At 41.1% G+C, this 20,592-nt stretch overlaps 1 pseudogene; it reads left to right on the top strand.

Annotated features, from left to right (window-relative positions):
• Positions 1-19,226: 19,226 nt before the first annotated feature.
• Positions 19,227-20,350, top strand: Rrs1-ps6 (ribosome biogenesis regulator 1 homolog, pseudogene 6; annotated as a pseudogene).
• Positions 20,351-20,592: the final 242 nt, after the last annotated feature.

Genomic DNA, 20,592 nt, shown 5'->3' with positions numbered 1-20,592 from the left:
TGGATCTGCCCCCTTACTCTTCCTATGGGGAGGGCTGAAGAATAAATGTTTCTTTTCTGTCTTTGAAGAAAAGTCAAAGAAGTTTTTCAAAAAACTACACCAGAATCATGAGTTTTGTGCCTGTTTCAAGTGTCTAGATAAAATTGGAAAATTTTTTGTGAATAGGCAAGGTAGGAGGAAAGTATTGGTTTTGTCTTTGTTGCTTTCTTTTTAAAAATTTTATTTTTAAAAATTTTTAGATACTTCATATATTTACATTTCAACTGTTATCCTCTTTCCCCCTCTCCCATACCTCCTCCAGCCTCACCCTACTTGTATGAGGATGCTCTTACTCCTTCCCACCCACTCCAACCTTAACTCCCTATCATTAGTCGACATTGGAAAAAATGAGCCTTCACAGGACCAAGGGCTTTTCCTCCTATTGTTGCTGGACAATGTCATACTCTGCTACATATGTGGCTGGAGTCATGGGTTCAACCATATATACTGATTGGTTGGTGACTTAGTCCCTAGGAACTCTGGTGGGGTCTGGTTGGTTGATATTGTTGTTTTTCTTATAGTGTTGCAAACCCTTTCAGCTCCTTCAGTCTTTTGTCTAACTCCTCCATTGTTGTCCCCTCGTTCAATCCAATGATCACCTGCACCCATCCTCTTCTGTATCAGTAGGTCTCTGGCAGAGACTCTGAGGGGACACCCATATCTTACTCCTGTCTGCAAGCAGTATCAGCAATAGTGACTGGGTTTAGTGGGTGCATGCTGGATTGATCTCCAGTTGGGGAAGTCTCTAGATAACCTTTTCTTCAGTCTCTGCTCCACCCTTTGTCCCTGTACTTCCTCCCATGAGTATTTTGTTCTCCCTTCTATGAAGGAGTGAAGCAGCCACATTTTTGTCTTCTTTCTTCTTGACCTTAATATGATCTGTAATTTTTTTCTTAAGTATTCCAAGATTTTGGACTAATATCCACTTGTACGTGAGTACATACCATGTGTGCTCTTTTGTGACTGGGTTACCTCACTTAGAATGATATTTCCTAGTTCCATCTATTTTCCTAAAAATTTCATGTAGTCATTATTTTTAATAGCTGAATAGTACTCCATTGGGTAAATGTACCATTCTCTGTATCCATTCATCTGTTGAAGGACATCTGGGTTCTTTCCAGTTTCTGGCTATTATCAATGAGGTTGGCATGAATGTAGTGGAGTGTGTGTCCTTCTTATATGTTGAAACATCTTTTGGATGTATGCCCAGGAGTGGTATAGCTGGGTCCTTAAGTAGTTACTATGTCCAGTTTTCTGGAAGACCATCAGAGTGATCTTCAGAGTTGTTGCACAAGCTCCAATCCCACCAACAGGATTGTATTGTTAAGTATTGATTTCAGTCCTGAAAACACAACTGCAGAAGGGATGAAGGCCTGACAGGGAGGCAAATGGCAGGCAAAGGCCACAGGAGCCCTTTCTTCAAACATTAGACAGAAAACACAGCTACCAACAGTACCTGGACACCACAGAAAAAAAGGCAAAACTTGACTGTACTTTGAAACCAGTTTTACATTTACAAATCAATCTGAAAACAGTGCTACAGGAGCAGAGTGCAATTGGCAGATGGTATTTATGTGCAAGGAAAGGAAACATCTGTTACTAGAAAGGCTAGAAAGTGGTGGTGGCTTGAAACCACCTGTAACTTCAGCGTTCTGGGATCCTGTGTCCTTTCCTTGACTTAGTAAGCAAAATGTTCACATGCATACACACGCTCGCGCGCGCACTCACACGCTCGCGCGCGCACTCACACACACACACACACACACACACACACACACACACTGAGAGAGATAGTGAGAGAGAGAGAGAGACAGAGACAGAGACAGAAAAGTTCTTGGAACATTCTGACCTAAAGAGGCATTTCCTTCAAATCCTCCCCTCACGTCTCAGGAAATCCTATAGAAGAGAACAAAGAAAGAACTTTTGAGCCAAAGGGGATGGTAGACACCAAGGATGCCAGGCCTCCTTAAACACAGGAGAACTAATACACATATGAACTCAGAGCAACTGAAGTAGTTTTCTCAGGACCCATGTGGGTCTATACCACATGGGGTGTCATTGTTGAGAAAAGAAAGTGGACACAAACTCCCATCCCAAACACAGACACTATTGATAAGAATTTGCAAATAAAAATTGGTTCTCTCAAATGGAGTCTCCCTAAGAGTTCAAATCTCACTCTTACAGGCAGGATTCATGACCAAGTGTACATGCCAACACAAAGTGAACTCAGAGGTCTTTTTGGAGTTCCCATGTCTCATAATGTTTTCAGGTCTTTTGTTTTTGGGAGGATTGTTTTTGTTCTTTAATTTAATTTTTTTTTACTTATTCTTCCTTATACTTTCTTCACTTCTCCTCTGACAGGATGGGGGCTCCTTGGGTATCCCCATACCATGGTACTTCAAGTATTTTCAAGGCTATGCATATCTTTTCCCACTGAGATCAAACAAAGCAGTCCAGCTATAAGAACAATATCTTTTGAAGTAGCCTTCACTCTAGTCCTTAGGGGACCCACTTGAAGACCAAGCTGCATGTCTCCTACATCTGTGTGGGGAGGCCTATTTCCAACCAATGTGTGTTCTTTGTCTGGTGATTGAGTCTCTGAGAGCCTGAAAGGACCCAGTTAATTGACTCTGCTGGACTTTCTACAGAGTCCTTATCCCCTTTGATTCTTTTGCTCATACATTATGGCTATCAATTTGTTGTTTTTACTGGAGTCTTGTGTGCTTGTGAAACTGTTTTGCATCGATATGTATTCCTCATCACTTTTCTTGGCTTTTTTTCCTCTAACTCTTTTTTCTTCTTTTTCTTTCTTATTAGATATTTTTCTTTATTTACATTTCAAGTGTTATTCCCTTTCCCAGTTTCCTGTCCATAAACCCCCATTCCCTGCCTCTCGCCAATATGTGTGTTCCTCCCCATCCTTAATGCCAGCCCCCCAGACATTCCCCTCAATGACGGGTCCAACCTTTGCAGGACCAAGGGCTTCCCCTTTCACTGGTGTCCCAACAAGGCTTTTCTTAGATACATATGCAATTGAAGTCCAGGATCAGTCCATTTATAGTCTTTTGGTAGTGGTTTAGTCCTTGGAATCTCTGGTTGGTTGACATTGTTGTTTTTATGGGGCTGTGAGCTCCTTCAACTCTTTCAATACTTCCTCTAGTTAACCCAAAGAGGATCCTGTTCTCAGTTCAGAAGTTTGCTACTAGCAAAATACCTCTGTATTTGAAATGCTCTGGATGTGGCCCTTAAAGTCTCTTTTGAGAAGTCGGGTGTAACAAACAGATCTCCATTTATATGTTACTTGGCCCTTTTCTCTTGCATCTTTTAATATATTTTTTGTTCATTACATTTAGTGTCTTGATTATGATGTGGTAGAAGGATTTTACTTGGGTGGTGGTGGGTGGGTAAGATCTATTTGGTGTTTTTGAGCATTTGCATGTTTATAAGCAACTCTATCTTATGTTAGAAAATTTTTCTTCTATGGTTTTGTTTAAAATATTGTCTGGGGGGTTGGGGATTTAGCTCAGTGGTAGAGCGCTTGCCTAGCAAGCACAAGGCCCTGGGTTCAGTCCCCAGCTCCGAAAAAAATAAAATAAAATAAAATAAAATAATGTCTGGGTCTTTGAACTAGGGATCATCTCCTTCTTCTATTCCTATTTTTCTTAGGTTTGGTCTTTCCATAGTGTCCCAAATTTCCTGGACGATTGTCTCAGAAACTCTTTCAATTTAACATTTTCTTTGACAGATGCATCACTTTCCTCTACTTTATCTTTGACACCTGAGATTTGTTTTTAATCTCTTGGATTATGTTAGAGATGCTTTAGTCCAAATTGTTTGTTCTCTTGCCTAGGTTTTTTTTATTTATAACATTGCCTCAGTTTGTATTTTCCTTACTACTTCTACTTCTATTTTTCTTAAACAGTTTTATTCATTTCCTTCACCCGTTTGATTATATTATATTTCCTGTTATGTGAAGGGATTCATTTCCTCGTTGAAACTGTATATTTTCATAAAATTAGATGTAAGGTCATTTTCTTCTGGTTAAGCTACTTTGGGATATCCAGACCTTACTGTAGTACAATATCTGGGATATAGAGGTACCATATTACCCTGGTTCTTGTTGATAGCTGACTTTAGTTATCTGGTTGTCTCTGGTGCCAGTAAGCCTCCTGAAAGGCAGGTAGATTTTTGAGCCAGCAGATGGAGTGCAGGATACAAGATGTAGTTTGCAATGTTGTGTGTGGCCTGGGGAGGACCTGGCAGGCAAGAGGCCTTGAGCAGGAACCTACCTGATCATCCCAGATGCTGTGAGATCTGCAGAAATGCACTCAGAGCCATGAGCTGGAAAATGAATCTCAGTATACAAGGTAGAGAAGGGTGTACCCAAGGGGATCTGGGAGGCAGGTGACTTTGGGTGTGACAGAATTTTTTTTTTCATTTTATTAAATTGAGTATTCCTTATTTACATTTTGATTGTTATTCCCATTGCCGGTTTCCAGGCCAACATCACCCTAGCCTCTCCCCCTCCCTTTTTCTATCGGTGTTCCCCTTCCCATCCTCCCCCCATTTCCGCCCTCCCCACCAACAATTACTTTCACTGGGGGTTCAGTCTTGGCAGGACCAAGGGCTTCCCCTTCCACTGGTGCTCATACTACGCTATGCACTGCTACCTATACAGTTGGAGTCCAAGGTCAGTCCACATATAGACTTTGGGTAGTGGCTTAGTCCCTGGAAGCTCTGGTTGGTTGGCATTGTTGTTCATATGGGGTCTCAAGTCCCTTCAAGTTCTTCCAGTCCTTTCTAAGATTCCTTCAACAGGGGTCCTGTTCTCAGTTCAGTGGTTTAATGATGGCATTTGCCTATGTATTTGCAGTATTCTGGGTGTGTCTCTCAGGAAAGATCTACATCCAGTTCCTGTCAGGCTGCACTTCTTTGATTCATCCATCTTATCTAGTTTGGCGGCTGTATATTTATGGGCCACATGTGGGGCAGGCTCTGAATGGGTATTCCTTCTGCCACTGTTCTAAACTTTGCCTCCCTATTCCCTCCCAAGGGTATTCTTGTTCCCCTTTTAAAGAAGCAGTGAAGCATTCATATTTTGGTCATCTTTCTTGAGTTTCATGTGTTCTGTGCATCTAAGGTAATTCAAGCATTTGGGCTAATAGCCACTTATCAATGAGTGCATACCATGTGTGTTTTTCTGTGATTGGGTTACCTCACTCAGGATGATATTTTCCAGTTCCATCCATTTGCCTACGAATTTCATAAAGTCATTGTTTTTGATAGCTGAGTAATATTCCATTGTGTAGATGTACCACATTTTCTGTATCCATTCCTCTCTTGAAGGGCACCTGAGTTCTTTCCAGCTTCTGGCTATTATAAATAAGGCTGCGATGAACATAGTGGAGCACTTGTCTTTGTTATATGTTAGGGCATCTTGGTATATGACCAAGAGAGGTATAGCTGGGTCCTCAGGTAGATCAATGTCCAATTTTCTGAGGAACCTCCAGACTCTGATTTCCAGAATGTGTGAACCAGTCTGCAACCCCATCAACAATGGAGGAGTGTTCCTCTTTCTCCACATCCTCGCCAGCATCTGCTGTCACCTGAGCTTTTGATGTTAGCTCTTCTGACTGGTGTGAGGTGAAATCTCAGGGTTGTTTTGTTTTGCATTTCCCTTATGAATAAAGATGTTGAACATTTCTTTAGGTTTTTCTCAGCCATTTGGCATTCCTCAGCTGTGAATTCTTTGTTTAGCTCTGAACCCCATTTTTGATAGGGTTATTTGTCTCCCTGCAGTCTAACTTCTTGAGTTCTTTGTATATTTTGTAAATAAGCCCTCTATCTGTTGTAGGATTAGTAAAGATCTTTTCCCAATCTGTTTATGACAGGATATTTTTAAAATATTCTAATTTTAATGTGTTTGAATTTTTAAAGACTGGAAAATTCTTAGTTATTTATGCTTTAAATTTCCTATATTTATTAATCTGAAATTGAGTGATAAATACCTCAAACTTAACCCCTCCCCCAAATAAATGGAAGGATTCTATGTCAAATTTTTTTATGTATCAAGTTGACAGGAGTCAATTGTGACTGATAATTTTATGCCAAATCAAATATTCTAGAATCATTCGAGAGGAAGAAAATCCTTGTCGAGGAACTGTCTTCATAATGTTGGCCTATAGGCAAGTCAATTAAGAATTTTCTTTTTGATCGATGGGGTTGATCTAGCCCATTTTTTATTGGAAGTATCCCTGGGCTGGTGGTCCTGGTTTCCATAAAAAAGTAAGCTACAGAGAACAAGCAAGTAATTAGCACATTTTCATGGCCTGTGCATGAGCTCTTGGTTCAAGGTTCCTGCCCTGGTTTTCTGTTCTGGCTTCCTATAATGATAAACTACACAATGGGGAAATGTAAGCCAAATAAATGTTTTCCTTCCTAGCTTGCCTTTTATTATGACCTTTGGAATCCCTAAGACACTGTGGTGTGTGTGTGGGGGGGGTTGTCTGCGGGGTAAGTGTGTGTGTGTGTGTGTGTGTGTGTGTGTGTGTGTACGAGTGTGTGTGTTAAATTTATACTACCACATGATCCTAAGTGTCCTGGAACCTGTTTGTGGAACACAGTATAAACCAAAAATTCACATATTTGTATTCTGAGTGCTGGGATGAAAGGCATATTCTTCTAGGGTTGGAACACCCTTTTTGTTTGCTTGGTTTTTGTTTTTAAATGTTTGGATTTATGTAGGTGTTCTAGACTACCACAATTGGTCTAGAAATAACTTTCCTTTGCCTCTTCACTCACCCACCATATTCTGGGATTAGAGGCAAGGGCCTCCAAGTCTGAAAGAATATCTGTAGTAATTTAAACAGACTGTAAGCCTTTACTGATACTTTTTGGATACTGATTTTGCATTTGTGTGAATTAAAGTTTCCTTGGATATCCAGGATACATCAGGATGGCAGTTAGTGGCCCACCAACATTCCTGAAACTGATGAGGAAGAAAGCACTGAAGAATGAGGCCTTGCTTGTCTCTTCTCTTGAGAAATTACTCATGGATCTCCTCCCAGCACTGTTCAAGGAGGCCAGATTCACTGAGGGGGTGAAGTCTCCGGTGACAGCCTGGCCTTCCTTCTACCTCCCTGGGGTGCCCTGATGTACAAAATATTTCAGGCTCTGCTGGAGGATTATATGTTCTGTTGACACAGAAGGAAGTCAGGTAAGCATGAGCCATGTAGCATGAAGTAGAAGACACTAGGATTCAGGGAAGCCATGCACTGGATCTGACAGTGTGGTAGCAGATGTAGATCAGAAGGTTCAGTAGCATCAGCATGGAAGACTGCAGAAGCCTTGACTGCTGCTGCTCTCTAATGACAAAGTACAGGTCAGTGTAGGATGGAGGAATAGAAAGGATGTAGGCACAGTGGAAGGAGCCTGCCATTCTCTCTCACATACACTAGCAGTGCCAGGTCAAGAATAACCGAATAGAGTCAAATCAGAGAGCTATGGATGCAGCTCAGTAAGCGCCATTGACTGGCACCATTATGTCCTCATTATATACTTTGCAATGGGAGAAAACAAAACACTGGCTAGACCATATGAGACAAAGGAAGAGGTGATATTAGAGATGTGGAAGACATCTGATTCCATGGAAGGTCATCTCTTGTCCTCTAACACAACCTGCTACCCATAGGAGGTTGAAACTTTGAGTACTTAATGTTCAGAATGAGCAGCAGCGTGACATTTTGGATGTATGAGCTGAAAGCAAGATGCTTGCTGCTCAGCAGGGACCAGGAATGAGAAGTAGACAGATGAGCCCATGCTGGAACCGCACAATAGCCAGCTCTGAAGGTGATAATTTCTGGCCTCTGATTCAGCATAATTGTAAATGAATAATGTACATATTTTTTTATCTGGAATGAAAGAGTAAAGGTTGCTTACAATGCAAATGAAAAAATTTGCCATTTTCATCTGTTCAAGGCCAACTTTGACATCTTGGGTAACTGAAGCTGGGCACAAAATCGGCAGCTGATCACTCAGCACACTTTTCTCTGATGGAGCAAAGGTTGATTCTCTGGGGTTGGCAAGAAGCAACCTGTGGCCAGCAAAATGCTCCCTGGTGCTTGCACAAAGGGTTGAGGGATCATACATAATTACACACACACAAACACACACATAAAAACAGTCACACACAGACATACGTGCGCGCACACACACACACACTATACAACAATCTTTAACAGCACCAAACTTCACACATATACATACGTACATACAGATTTGATGGATGGAGCAAACTCGAATAGGTTTTTATCTACCTGATCTTAATATCGTAGCAATATCTTTCGAGCACTATAAAATAAAAATGTACTTACATTCTATTGTCTTTTTGTAAAATTTCTACTCTAATCAACTATGGTTTTGTTAAATATTTCTATTTTTTCTTTACATTTTTGTTTTTTTGATATTTTATTTTTTATTAGATATATTTATTTATTTACATTTCAAATATTATTCCACTTCCCAGTTTCCTATCCATAAGCTCCATCCCCTCCCCCATACGGGTGTTCTCCCCCATCCACCCCTCTTATCAACCCCCATCCGGCTGACATTCCCCTCCACTGGGGGTCCAACCTTGGAAGGAACAAGGAATTCCCCTACCACTTGTACCCAGCATGGCCATCCTTTGCTACATATGAAGTTGGAACCCTGGGTCAGTCCATGTATAGTCTTTGGGTAGTGGTTTAGTCCCTAGGAGCTCTGGTTGTTGGTATTTTTTTTTCTTATAAAGTTGTAACCCTTTCAGCTCTTTCCATTCTTCCTCAAATTCCCTGCAAAGGGGGTCCTGTTCTCAGTTCAATGGTTTGCTACTAGCATTCACCTCTTATTTGACATGCTCTGGCTGTCTCTCTCAGAAGAGATCTATATCTGCTCCCACTCAGCATTCACTTTTTAGCTTCATCAATCTTATCTAGTTTTGGTGGCTGTATATGTATGGGCCACATGTGGGGCAGGCTCTGAATGGCCGTTCCTTCAGTCTCTGCTCTGAACTTTGTCTCCATATCCGCTCCTATGGATATTTTTGTTCCCCCCTTTTAAGAAGGAATGAAAACATCTGCATTTTGGTCACCCTTTTTCTTGAGCTTCCTGTGGTTTGTGGATTTCATCTTGGGTGATTTGAGAATATTGGTTAATATTCACTTATCAGTGAATGCCTACCATGTGTATTTTTGGTGATTGGGCTACCTCACAAAATTGAGGTACCAATTTCTTCTTAACAGAGAATAAAGTTCCACAGAAAGTTGTTTCACTGCTGGATGTGGTGGCTCACAGCTCCACAATCAGGATTCTGGGGGTGGTACCATCAGGGATTAGGATTCAGGCTAGGCTCAGCTCCATAGCTGACTGGAGGTTAGATTAATCTACATCAGACTGATTCAGAAAGAAAAGTGTATGGAATGTTGATCTGTCTATATCATCTGTAAGCTAGTGACCCAGAACCCCCATGCTCTCTTCAAGGCCTCACCCAAATCTGGAAGTATAGACAATGAAGCAGAGATGCAGGAGGATGTGGTGCTTCCATGCAGAATGAACTCTGTCCCTGCTATAAGTCACTCTATTCCCTTACACAGGGACTCCCATGTGGGAACCTTGCAAGAAGACTACTCTTACAGTGTCCTTTCCTTTCTACAGATGATTAGCTCAGAAAAGCAGGAGATGATCATTGAACGAATCTAATATATGTCCTCCTCAGAGAATGTTGGTCTGTGAGGACTATTATAAGGAAAATGTAAAACAATGGAAGCAGAAAACTTATAGTCATTCTGCATCTTTGCCTGGGGACACGCATCTTGCAAACAGCGTCATGTGAAATTATCTCAATTCTCGTTTCTGGACAATCACTTCTGTTCATGTTTCTAATTGTTTCCAGAATGAGAGTTTACAATTGTTTTACAGATGCTAGACAATAACAATGACGAAACCCCCAATTATCAGTCTCTACTGTAACAAACGGTAAAGAAATTAAAGAATGAACAAGATCTTATTATCACTATATTGGGTCCATAGAATGGGATATAATTGCTGAGTTGAGGACCTTTAAAGAGACAAAATAAATATATATATATTATGATCAAAGTGTTAAAATACAATTATTTGATCCATTAAGTGATTTAGGATATTTGAAGATGTCTGTTTTGTGCCGGAGACCTTTATATACCCATTAGCCACTCAGCATTGAGGAGCCCAGAAGAATTTGGCATGCAGGGTGGACATGGTGGTACATGTTGGTAATCTTAGCAATGAGGAGGCAGAGATACAATCAATAAGAGAAGCAAGACTTCCAGACCAGCAGGTAGTAGGGGCTCGGCACTGAAGAATACTTGCTTTTCCTTCAGAGGAGACAAGTTTTGTTTCTTACCCCATGCCAGAGAGCTCACAACTCCAGTCCTGAGGATTTGATGCCTCCAGCCTCCTTTGCTCCTGGCACTAGTAGTAGTATGCATGCACACTCACATATTTAAATGATCGGAAGAAAATTTCATAGCAGAGTTCAAAACTAACAGGTGACCTGGCAATTTTAAAAAGAAAGACACAGAGCAGAGTGAATCCTGTAGCTTTAGTCTCATTCATTTTTCTCTGTGCTACTTTCCTTTGACTACATTTGATGCACACACAGTGCCACCTGGCATGAGTATCCTGGATTTCAATAGTTTGTAATTCCTAAAACCTCCTTCATAGGAATGTGTGTCTTCATTGCTTGCTTCAGTGTAACAATACCGTCCACATATACCACTGAAAATTCTGTGCACAAGTTACTGACCAGACACATGAGAATATAAACTAATGACCAAAAAGTAAAGAATATTTTCCAATTTTCTGCAAACAGAAGCAAACTATAACTTCGTTGTCATACATACAACCATCTATGATATATTTCACTGGCCCTTTTAGCAAAGATGAACCTTTTGGGCTGCCTCATAGTCTTGATTGTTTCTATGAGCTCAGAACAAATTTATATAAATCTGTGAACATATTCTTTGCATTCAAAGCATTCCACAATGTAGGGTACACCTCCATAATCATTTCTCTCTCAGGTTCTCCGTGTGGTGTGTAACTTCACTCAGGACATGTATGGAGATTTTCTCGTCCTAGAAATTGACCTTAGTGAATTAGGAACTTTGGCTGAGAATAGGTATGAGGACATTGATCTGAGGCCACACTGATCTGTCCTCTCACACCCCAGAAAATCCAGTGTCTGCATAGTGCCTGTCATATTCTCCATGAGCATATTCAGAGGCTTAAGACAAACACACACACACAAACACACACACACACACAGAGAGAGAGAGAGAGAGAGAGAGAGAGAGAGAGAGAGAGAGAGAGAGACTTACGACATAAAGATACAAATCATGTCCAGACATTTTAGTTGCCTAAGCTGAACACTGGGACAATTGATCCAGGTATGCTATATAAATGTGGTTGGAAGTGATGAAGAAGGGAGTAATCATGTTCCTAGGCAGAAACCAAGGGGTTAGTTCTGGCAGTGGTGTTAGAAAGTATGTGTAGTGGGATTACACAGAGTTAGAAGGGGCCACACATCTCATGATCAGTTGGACCAAATAATGGAATTGAACAAAAACATCCAGGACGAAATGTAGAAATATGGGCTGGAGAGATGGCTCAGTGGTTAAGAGCACCTGACTGCTCTTCCAGAGGTCCTGAGTTCAATTCCCAGCAACCACATGGTGGCTCACAACCATCTGTAAAGAGATCTGATGCCCTCTTCTGGTGTATCTGAAGACAGCTACAGTGTACTTATATATAATAAATGAATGGATAAAAAGTAAAAAAAAAAAAAAAAAAGAAAAGTAGAAATGCAAACAAATTTCAAAGGAAGAGAACCCTGGAGAAAGAAATCCTAGGAAAGAGATCAGGAGTCATAGGTCCAAGCCTCACAAGCAGAACACAATAGATAGAAGAGAGAATGCTCAGGTGTTGGAGATACCATAGAAAACATTGACACAAGAGTCAAAGAAAATGAAAAAATGCAAAAAGTCCCTAACCCAAAACATCCAGGATATCCAGGACAAAATGAAAAGACAAAAGCTAAAGATAATAGGTATAGAAGAGAATGAAGGTTCCCAACTTAAAGGGCCAGTAAATATCTTTACAATTATAGAAAAAAACTTCCCTAAACTAAGGAAAGAGATGCCTATGAACATACAAGAACGCTATAGAACTCCAAATGGATTGGGTCAGAACAGAAATTCCTCCTGTCACATAATAGTCAAAACACCAAATGCACAAAACAAAGAAAGAATATTAAAGGCAGTAGGGGGAAAATGTCAAGTAACATATAAAGGCAGACCTTTCAGAATTACACCAGACTTCACAACAGAGACTATGAAAGCTAGATGATCTTGGAGAGATGTCATACAGACCCTAAGAGATCACAATTCCAGCCCAGGCTACTATATCCAGCAAAACTCTCAATTACCATAGATGGAGAAACCAAGGTATTCAAGACCAAATTCATACAAATCCATCTGTACGAAGGATAATAGGAATATTCAAACACAAGGAGGAAAACTATGCCCTAGTAAAAGCAAGAAAGTAATGTTTCAACAAACCAAAAAGAAGATATCTACACAAACATAATCCCACATCTAATAACAGAAATACCTGGAAGCAACACTCACTTTTCCTTAATCTCTCTTAACATCAATGGACACATTTTTCCAGTTAAAAGGCATAGATTAACTTAGTGTATACATAAACAGGACCCAGCATTTCTGCATATGGAAAACATACCTCAGTTACAAAGAAATATACTACCTCAGAATAAAAGGCTAGAAAGTATTTTCCAAGCAAATGTCTCAAGAAACAAGCTGGAGTAGTCATTCTAATATTGAATAAAATTAGCTTACAACCAACAGTTACCAATAAAGATAAGGAAGGAAACCTCATACTCAAAGGAAAAAAATCTACCAAGATGAACTCTCAATTCTGAATACCTATGCTCTAAACGCAAGACACCCACATTCACAAAAGAAACTTTTTAAAAACTCAGTGCATACACTGCACCTTAAACAATAATAGTGAGAGTCTTCAACACCCCACACTCAGGAAGGAACACATTATAGAAACAGAAACTAAACAGAGACACAGTGAAACTAACAGAAGTTATGAACCAAATGGATTTAACATACCTATGGATCCTTTCATTATATAAAAAAATGAATAGGGCTGGAGAGATGGCTCAGCCGTTAAAGGCAAGGCTCACAACCAAATATATAAAAAAAAAGAATATACCTTCTCAGCACCTCATGGTGCTCCAAAATTGAGGATATAATAGATCAAAAAAACAAGCCTCAACACATACAAGAAGATTGAAATAATCCCTTGCATCCTATTAAAGCACCACAGACTAAGGCTTCTTTAATAACAGAAACAGAAAGCCCACATACACATGGAAGCTGAACAATGCTATACTCAAAGGTAAGTTAGTCAAGGAAGAAATAAAGAAATTAAAGACTTTTTAGAATTAAATGAAATCGCTTCTCGGCCTTTTGGCTAAGATCAAGTGTAGAATTAAGTGAAAACGAAGGCACAACATACCCAAACTTATGGGAAACAGTGAAAACAGTGCTAAGAGGAAAACTCACAGCTCTGAGTGCCTCCTAATGAAAACTGGAATGAGCATACACTAGCAGCTTGACAACATACCTGAAAGCTCTAGAACAAAAAGAGGGAAATACATTCAAGAGGAGTACACAGCAAGAAATAATGAAACTCAAAGCTGAAATCAACCACATAGAAACCAAAAGAACTATCAAAGAGTCAACAAAACCAGGAGCTGGTTCTTTGAGGAAAAATCAACAAGATAGTTGAACACTTAGCCAGACTAACCAGAGGGCACAGAGGGTGTGACCAAACTAAATAAATCGCAAATGAAAAGGGAGACATAACAGAAACTGAGGAAATGTAAAAAAAAAAAAAACATATCAGATCCTACTACATAAACCTATATTCAAAAAACTGGAAAATTGGATGAAATGGACAAATTTCTAGATAGATACCAGGTACCAAAGTTAAATCAGGATCAGATAAACCATTTACACGGTCCCATAACTCCTAAAGAAATAGAAGCACTCATTAAAAATCTCCCAACAACAAAAACCCCAGGACCATATGGATTAGTGCAGAATTCTATCAGATATTAAAGAAGACCTAACACCAATACTCTTCAAACTTTTCCACAAAATAGAAACAGAAGAACACTATTCAATTCTTTCTATGAAGCTACAGTTACTCTGATACCAAAACCACACAAAGACCCAACAAAGAAAGAGAACTTCAGACCAATTTCCCCTATGAATATTGATGCAAAAATACTCAATAGAATTCTCAGAAATGGAATCCAAGAACACATCAAAACTTCATTTACCATCATAAAGTAGGCTTTATTCCAGGGATGCAGTGATGGTTCCTTCATCCCTCAGTGTAACCCACTTTATAAAAACACTCAAAGAAAAAAACCACAGGAACATCTCATTAGATTCTGCAAAAACATTTGACAAAATTTAAAATTCAAAATTTACTTCTTCATGGTTCAATCTTGGAAAGATCAGGAATTCAAGGCTCATACCTAAACATTTTAAAAACAATATAGAGCAAACCAGTAGCCAACATCAAACTAAATGGAAGCAATCCCACTAAAATCAGGGACTAGATAAGTCTGCCCACTCTCTCCTTATCTAACCAATACTTGAAGTTCTAGCTAGAGCAATTAAAACAACAAAAGGAGGTCAAAGGGATAGAAAGTGGAAAGGTAGAAGTCAAAATATTATTGCATATCACACAATCATATACTTAAGTGACCCCCAAAATTTCAGAGGACTAAACCTGAGAAACAACTTCAGCAAAGTGATTTAATATAAAATTAACTCAAACCAATCAGTAGCTTTCCTCACTCAAAGGATAAACAGGCTGAGGAAGAAATTAGACAATACCATTTACAAATAGTCACAAATCATAAAAAATACTTTGGTGTGACTCTAACCAAGCAAGTGAAAGATCTGTATGACAAGAACTTTCAGTTCCTGAAAAAAAAAACCTAAGATCTCAGAAGATGGAAAGGTCTCCCAAGCTCATGGATTGGCAGGATTAATATAGTAAAATGGCCATCTTGCTGAAGGCAATGTATAGATTCAATGCAATCCTCACCAAAATTCAAACTCAAATCTTCATAGAGTGAGAAAGAGCATTTTGAAAATTCATTTGTAATAACCAAAAATTTAGGATATTTAAAACTATTCTCAACAATAAAAGAACTTCTGGAGGAATTCCCATCTCTGACCTCTTGGAAAGAGCTTTGTATTACAGAGCAATCGTGATAAAAACCTCCATGTTATTGGTACAGAGACAAGCAGGTGGAATAGAAGACTCAGAAATGAACTCACACACTTATGGTCACTTGATCTGAGTCAAAGGTACTAAAACCATACAGTGGAAAAAAGACCAATTTTTTGACCCAGTTCATAAGCTATAATTGCCCACCTAAACATACAAAGCCCAGTACATATCCATCCCTTAAGAACATTAATAACAACCTGTAAATACACAGAGTGGAACCTTAACTTCAGCCTCCATTTTTGTCCCTTGGCTCCTCTCCCTCTCCCTATATCTCTTCCTCCTTTCCGTTCTAGTCTCCTCCTCTTCCTTCAAAATTTTCTCCCACCCATCCTTCATTCTAATCTAATAACAGGCCTCCTTTTATCTTGTACCTGCCTCACCTGTGACATCATCCCACACCCCACTCAGAGCTTGAAGTATAGTGTACTGTAACAGATTATGAGTGTTACTCATCTTTACATTTTCATTTATGGTTTTTGAAATAGATTTTTATGTTTGTCCTAGATGGCTTAGAATTCCCTTTGTCTCCCATGCTTTCTCTGTTCCTACTTCATGACTCCTGAGGTTTTACATTTCTTTTTTTTTTCTTTTTTCAGTTTTTTTTCCATCTTTATTAAATTGTTTATTTCTAATTTACATTTCAATTGTTATTCCCTTTTCTGGTTTCTGTGCCAACATCCCACTAACCCCTCTACCTCTCCTTCTCTATGGGTGGTCCTGTCCCCATCCTCCCCACATTACTGCCCTCCCCCCAACAGTCACGCTCACTGGGGTTCAGTCTTTGCAGGACCAAGGGTTTCCCTTCCACTGGTGCTCTTACAGGCTATTCATTGCTACCTATGAGGTTGGAGCCCAGGGTCAGTCCATTTATAGTCTTTGGGTAGCTGGCATTCGCCTCTGTATTTTCTGTATTCTGACTGTGTCTCTCAGGAGAGATATACATCCGGTTCCTGTCGGCCTGCACTTCTTTGCTTCATCCATCTTGTCTAATTGGGTGGCTGTATATGTATGGGCCACATGTGGGGCAGGCTCTGAATGGGTGTTCCTTCTGTGTCTGTTTTAATCTTTGCCTCTCTATTCCCTGCCAAGGGTATTCTTGTTCCCCTTTTAAAGAAGTAGTGAAGCATTGCATTTCAGTCATCTTTCTTGATTTTCATGTGTTCTGTGCATCTAGGGTAATTCGAGCATTTGGGCTAATATCCCAGACACCCCTCAATAGAGGAATGGATACAGAAAATGTGGTACATTTGCACGGTGGTCTACTGCTCAGCTATTAAAAACAAAGATTTCATGAAATTCTTATGCAAATGGATGGAACTCAATGAGGTAATCCAGTCACAAAAGAACAAACATGGTATGTACTCACTAATGAGTGGATACTAGCCCAAAAGCTCAGAATATCCATGATACAATTCACAGGTCATATAAAGCTCATTAGGAAAGAAGACCAAAATGTAGGTGCGTCTGTCCTTTTTAGAAGGGGGTACAACATACTGTAAGTAGGAGTTTGGAGGGACTTGAGAGGAAGAGAGGAGTGGGAAAGGATGGGGAGGGGGAATCAGGTATGAGACAAGATGTGGATGATAAACAGAATGTCAGGCATTTGAACAGAGGTGTATAGCAATAGGGGATGGATAACTGGGTGTAGCCACCAGCAAGTGTCAAATGCCAGGAAGCAAGAGGCTCCTAGGATCCAGCATGGATGAGTTAGCTGAAGTGCCCAACAAAGGGGAGGGAGAAACTGTTGAGACCATATCCTGAGGTTATGCAAGGACCCCCAGTTTGGGGATGGTACTACCTACTCATCTTAAAATTTTTAAAGCAGAAGGGCTCCTGTCTAAGGAAAGATGGAGACAAATTGTGGATCAAAGACTGAATGAAAGGCCATCTATACACTGTCCCACCTGGGGATCCATCTCATATACAAACACCAAACCCATACACTACTATGAATGCCAAGAACTGCTTGCTGACAGGAGCCTATTATACCTGTCTCCTGAGAAGCTCTGCTAGAGCCTGACAAATGCAGAGGCAGAGGTTCACAGCCAACCATTAGACTGCACAGAGACCCCAAGTAGGAGTTAGGGAAAGGACTGAAGGATTTAAAGTGTTTTGCAACCCATAGGAAGTACATCAATATCAAATACCCAGAGCCCCCAGAGCTCTCAGGGACTAAACCACCAACCAAAGACCATACATGGAGGGAACCTTGGCTCCAGCTGCATATGTAGCAGAGGATGGCATTGCCTAGCCTCAATAGGAGGAGAAGCCCTTGGTCCTTTGAAGGCTTGAAATCCCAGTGTAGGGGAATGCCAGAGTGGGGAGTTGGGGGTGGGTGAGTGGGAGGGGAAGCACCCTTACAGAAGAATGGAGAATTCCAGGAGCTTAAGGCAAAGAGATCTCTGGGTTCAAGGTCACCTGGGACAAAACAAGTCTCAGACCCACGTGTGGTGGTACACACCTTTGATCTGGGACACGCCTTCTACTGGAGAGGGTGGTTTCTAGAAGAGAAACAGGGAAAGTGGATAACATTTGAAATCTAGGTTTTTTTTTGTTTTTTTTTGTTGTTGTTGTTGTTCTTTTTTTAGGAGCTGGGGACCGAACCCAGGGCCTTGCGCTTCCTAGGCAAGCGCTCTACCACTGAGCTAAATCCCCAACCCCAAAACGTTTCTTTTCTTTTCTTTTTTATTTTAATGTATATGAGTACACTATTGCTGTCTTCAGACACACCAGAAGAGGGCACCATATCTCATTACAGATGGTTGTGAGCCACCAGGTGGTTGCTGGGAATTGAACTCAGGACCTCTGGAAGAGCAATCAGTGCTCTTAACCACTGAGCCATCTCTCCAGCCCTTGAAATCTAAATAAATAAAATAGCCAATAAAAAGAAGTCAAGACACCAATAACAAAATATCCAAATTCCAAATTAGCTACTAAGCTAAACTGAATTAAAATAAGTCTCAAGTGGTTGAAATACAGTTAGAGAAGTTCAATGATTTTAGTCAAAAGATTAAAATCTGAAGTGATAGCATAAGATTGTGATGATGTGGAGCAATGGGAGCACTCCTCTTTGCTGGTTAAAATGTAAACTCGTATAAACCCTTTGGAAATCATGTTTCTGAGAAACAGGGAATAGTCCTCCCACAAGACTCAGATATACCACTCCTGGGCATATACTCAAAAGATGTTCCACTACACTACAAGGACACTTGCTTAACTATGTCCATAACAGCTTTTGTTTGTAATAGCCAGAACCTGGAAAAGTCCCAGATCTTCCTCAAATGAAGGATGGATGATGAAAATGTGGTTCATTTATACAGTTGAATACTCAGTGATTATGATATCATTAAATTGGCAGGAACTTAGAAAGGATCATCCTAAGTGAGCCACTCCCTATAGTGGCTATTCCTGGTTGTAAACTTGACTGTATCAGGAATGAGCTAAATCCAGAATTGCAAGGCTCACTTTTGATACTGATCTTGAGGCTGGGAGATCAAGGTTTCTGGAGGGGATCTTGGTATGGAGATCATGAGGCAAAGTGGCTATGAATCCCAGGAGCTTAAGGCAAACAAATCTCTGAGTTCAAGATCACCTTGGACAAAGCAAGTCTCAGACCCAGGCATGGTGGTACACACCTTTAATCTGGGACATGGGTCCTGCTGGAGACTTATTCAAGGACTTTGAAAGAAGAAAGAGTCTCTCTGTGGTTCTGCTATAGCAGAGATACATTTCACTGCAGCCCCAAAGGGAGGAACCGAGCCTCAGCAATAGCCATGGAGTGGAAGAGCTTGGAGGAGTTGCTGGCCAAGACAAAGCAGGAGGAGACCGAGAAGCTATAGTGCATCAAGGTGCAGAAGGAGCTAGAGCTGGAGTTCGACCTGGGCAACCTGCTGGCTTTGAACCTCAACCCCCTGCAGGTGCTGTGACAGGCCAGGCCCTTACCAGAGGCCAAGCTGAGGTCACTGGCAGGGGACAACAGGCAGCTTCTCATCAACAGACTGTGGCAGCTACCGACCGAGTGCATGGAGGAGGCAGTGGTAGAGTGCTTGCAGGAGCCCGCCACATGACTGCCCCCCAAGAAGCTGCTGCCTGGGCCAAGGCTGCTCACCTGCTGGCATCATTTTGCTCTCCTTATGGGCATTCATCCCAAGAAGAAGACCAGCCTTCTGTGGGATGAGGTGAGTGGCCAGTGGCAACTCCGTTGGGGTACAAATGAACCCAGAATGACTCTAAGGAGTGACTTATTGTGGTGCCTGAGAACACTGACCGCATGGAAGACCAGTTCGCCAAGAGGATTCAGAACAAGAAAGAATGCACGGCCAAGAACTAGCCGAACCATCTGCAGAACCTGGCCCACGTGCACAATATGCAGATGCCCAGGTCAGCTGGCCTGCACCCTACTGGACACCAAAGTAAGGAGGAGCTGGGCCACATCATTCAAGTGGCCAAGATCTCCACTGCTTCGGTGGGATGCTTCCAGGAGCCCATCCCGAAGGAGAAAGTGCCCTGGTGCTCTGGCAAAGCGGAAGTTTCAGCCCCTCTTGGGGGACTTTGCTGCAGAGAAAAAGAAAGAATTGGAGCTACCTTGAGTCATGAACAGCAAGAAAACTCAGCTGGACCTGACGAGGGCCACCAACAAGCAGATGAGGGAAGAGGACCAAGAGGAGACTGCCAAGAGGAGGAAAATGAGCCATAAAGGCAAGAGAAAAGGGGGCCAGAAAGGACCTTTGTGGAAGAGAAAGGGTGGCTCCCCAGGTCAGGGAGAGAAAAGGAAAAGAGCCTTGGAGGCAAGAAGCATTCCAGGTCTCCTGCTTTAGGTGGCAAGAAGAAAGAAGTGCTGCACCAAGGAGGGAAGAGGAGGACCCCTCTCCCCTCTGGACCTGTTCTGAAAAGCTAGAACTGTACTTACTGTAGGCTGGTTCAGGTGGTGGCCTCTCTTGTCAATGAGCTTGATATTGAAGGGACAGTTTTGCCTTCCCTCAAGTCAGTGCTGGACTATGAATTAATGGAGATGCTGACTGGAAGTTGGTGTATTTTGAGAAAATGAGAATTATAGAAATGATATGGTCAGAACCAAGAATAAGTTAAGGTCTGCCCGACTATGGATGCTGGGTAAAGTTTGATCAAATTTCTAGATAA

Source organism: Rattus norvegicus, chromosome 14, assembly GCF_021556685.1.
Source record: "Rattus norvegicus strain SHRSP/BbbUtx chromosome 14, alternate assembly SHRSP_T2T, whole genome shotgun sequence".
Lineage (NCBI taxonomy): Eukaryota > Metazoa > Chordata > Mammalia > Rodentia > Muridae > Rattus > Rattus norvegicus.
The sequence above is the reverse complement of the archived record's forward strand: the minus strand, read 5'-3'. Positions and strand labels throughout refer to the sequence as shown.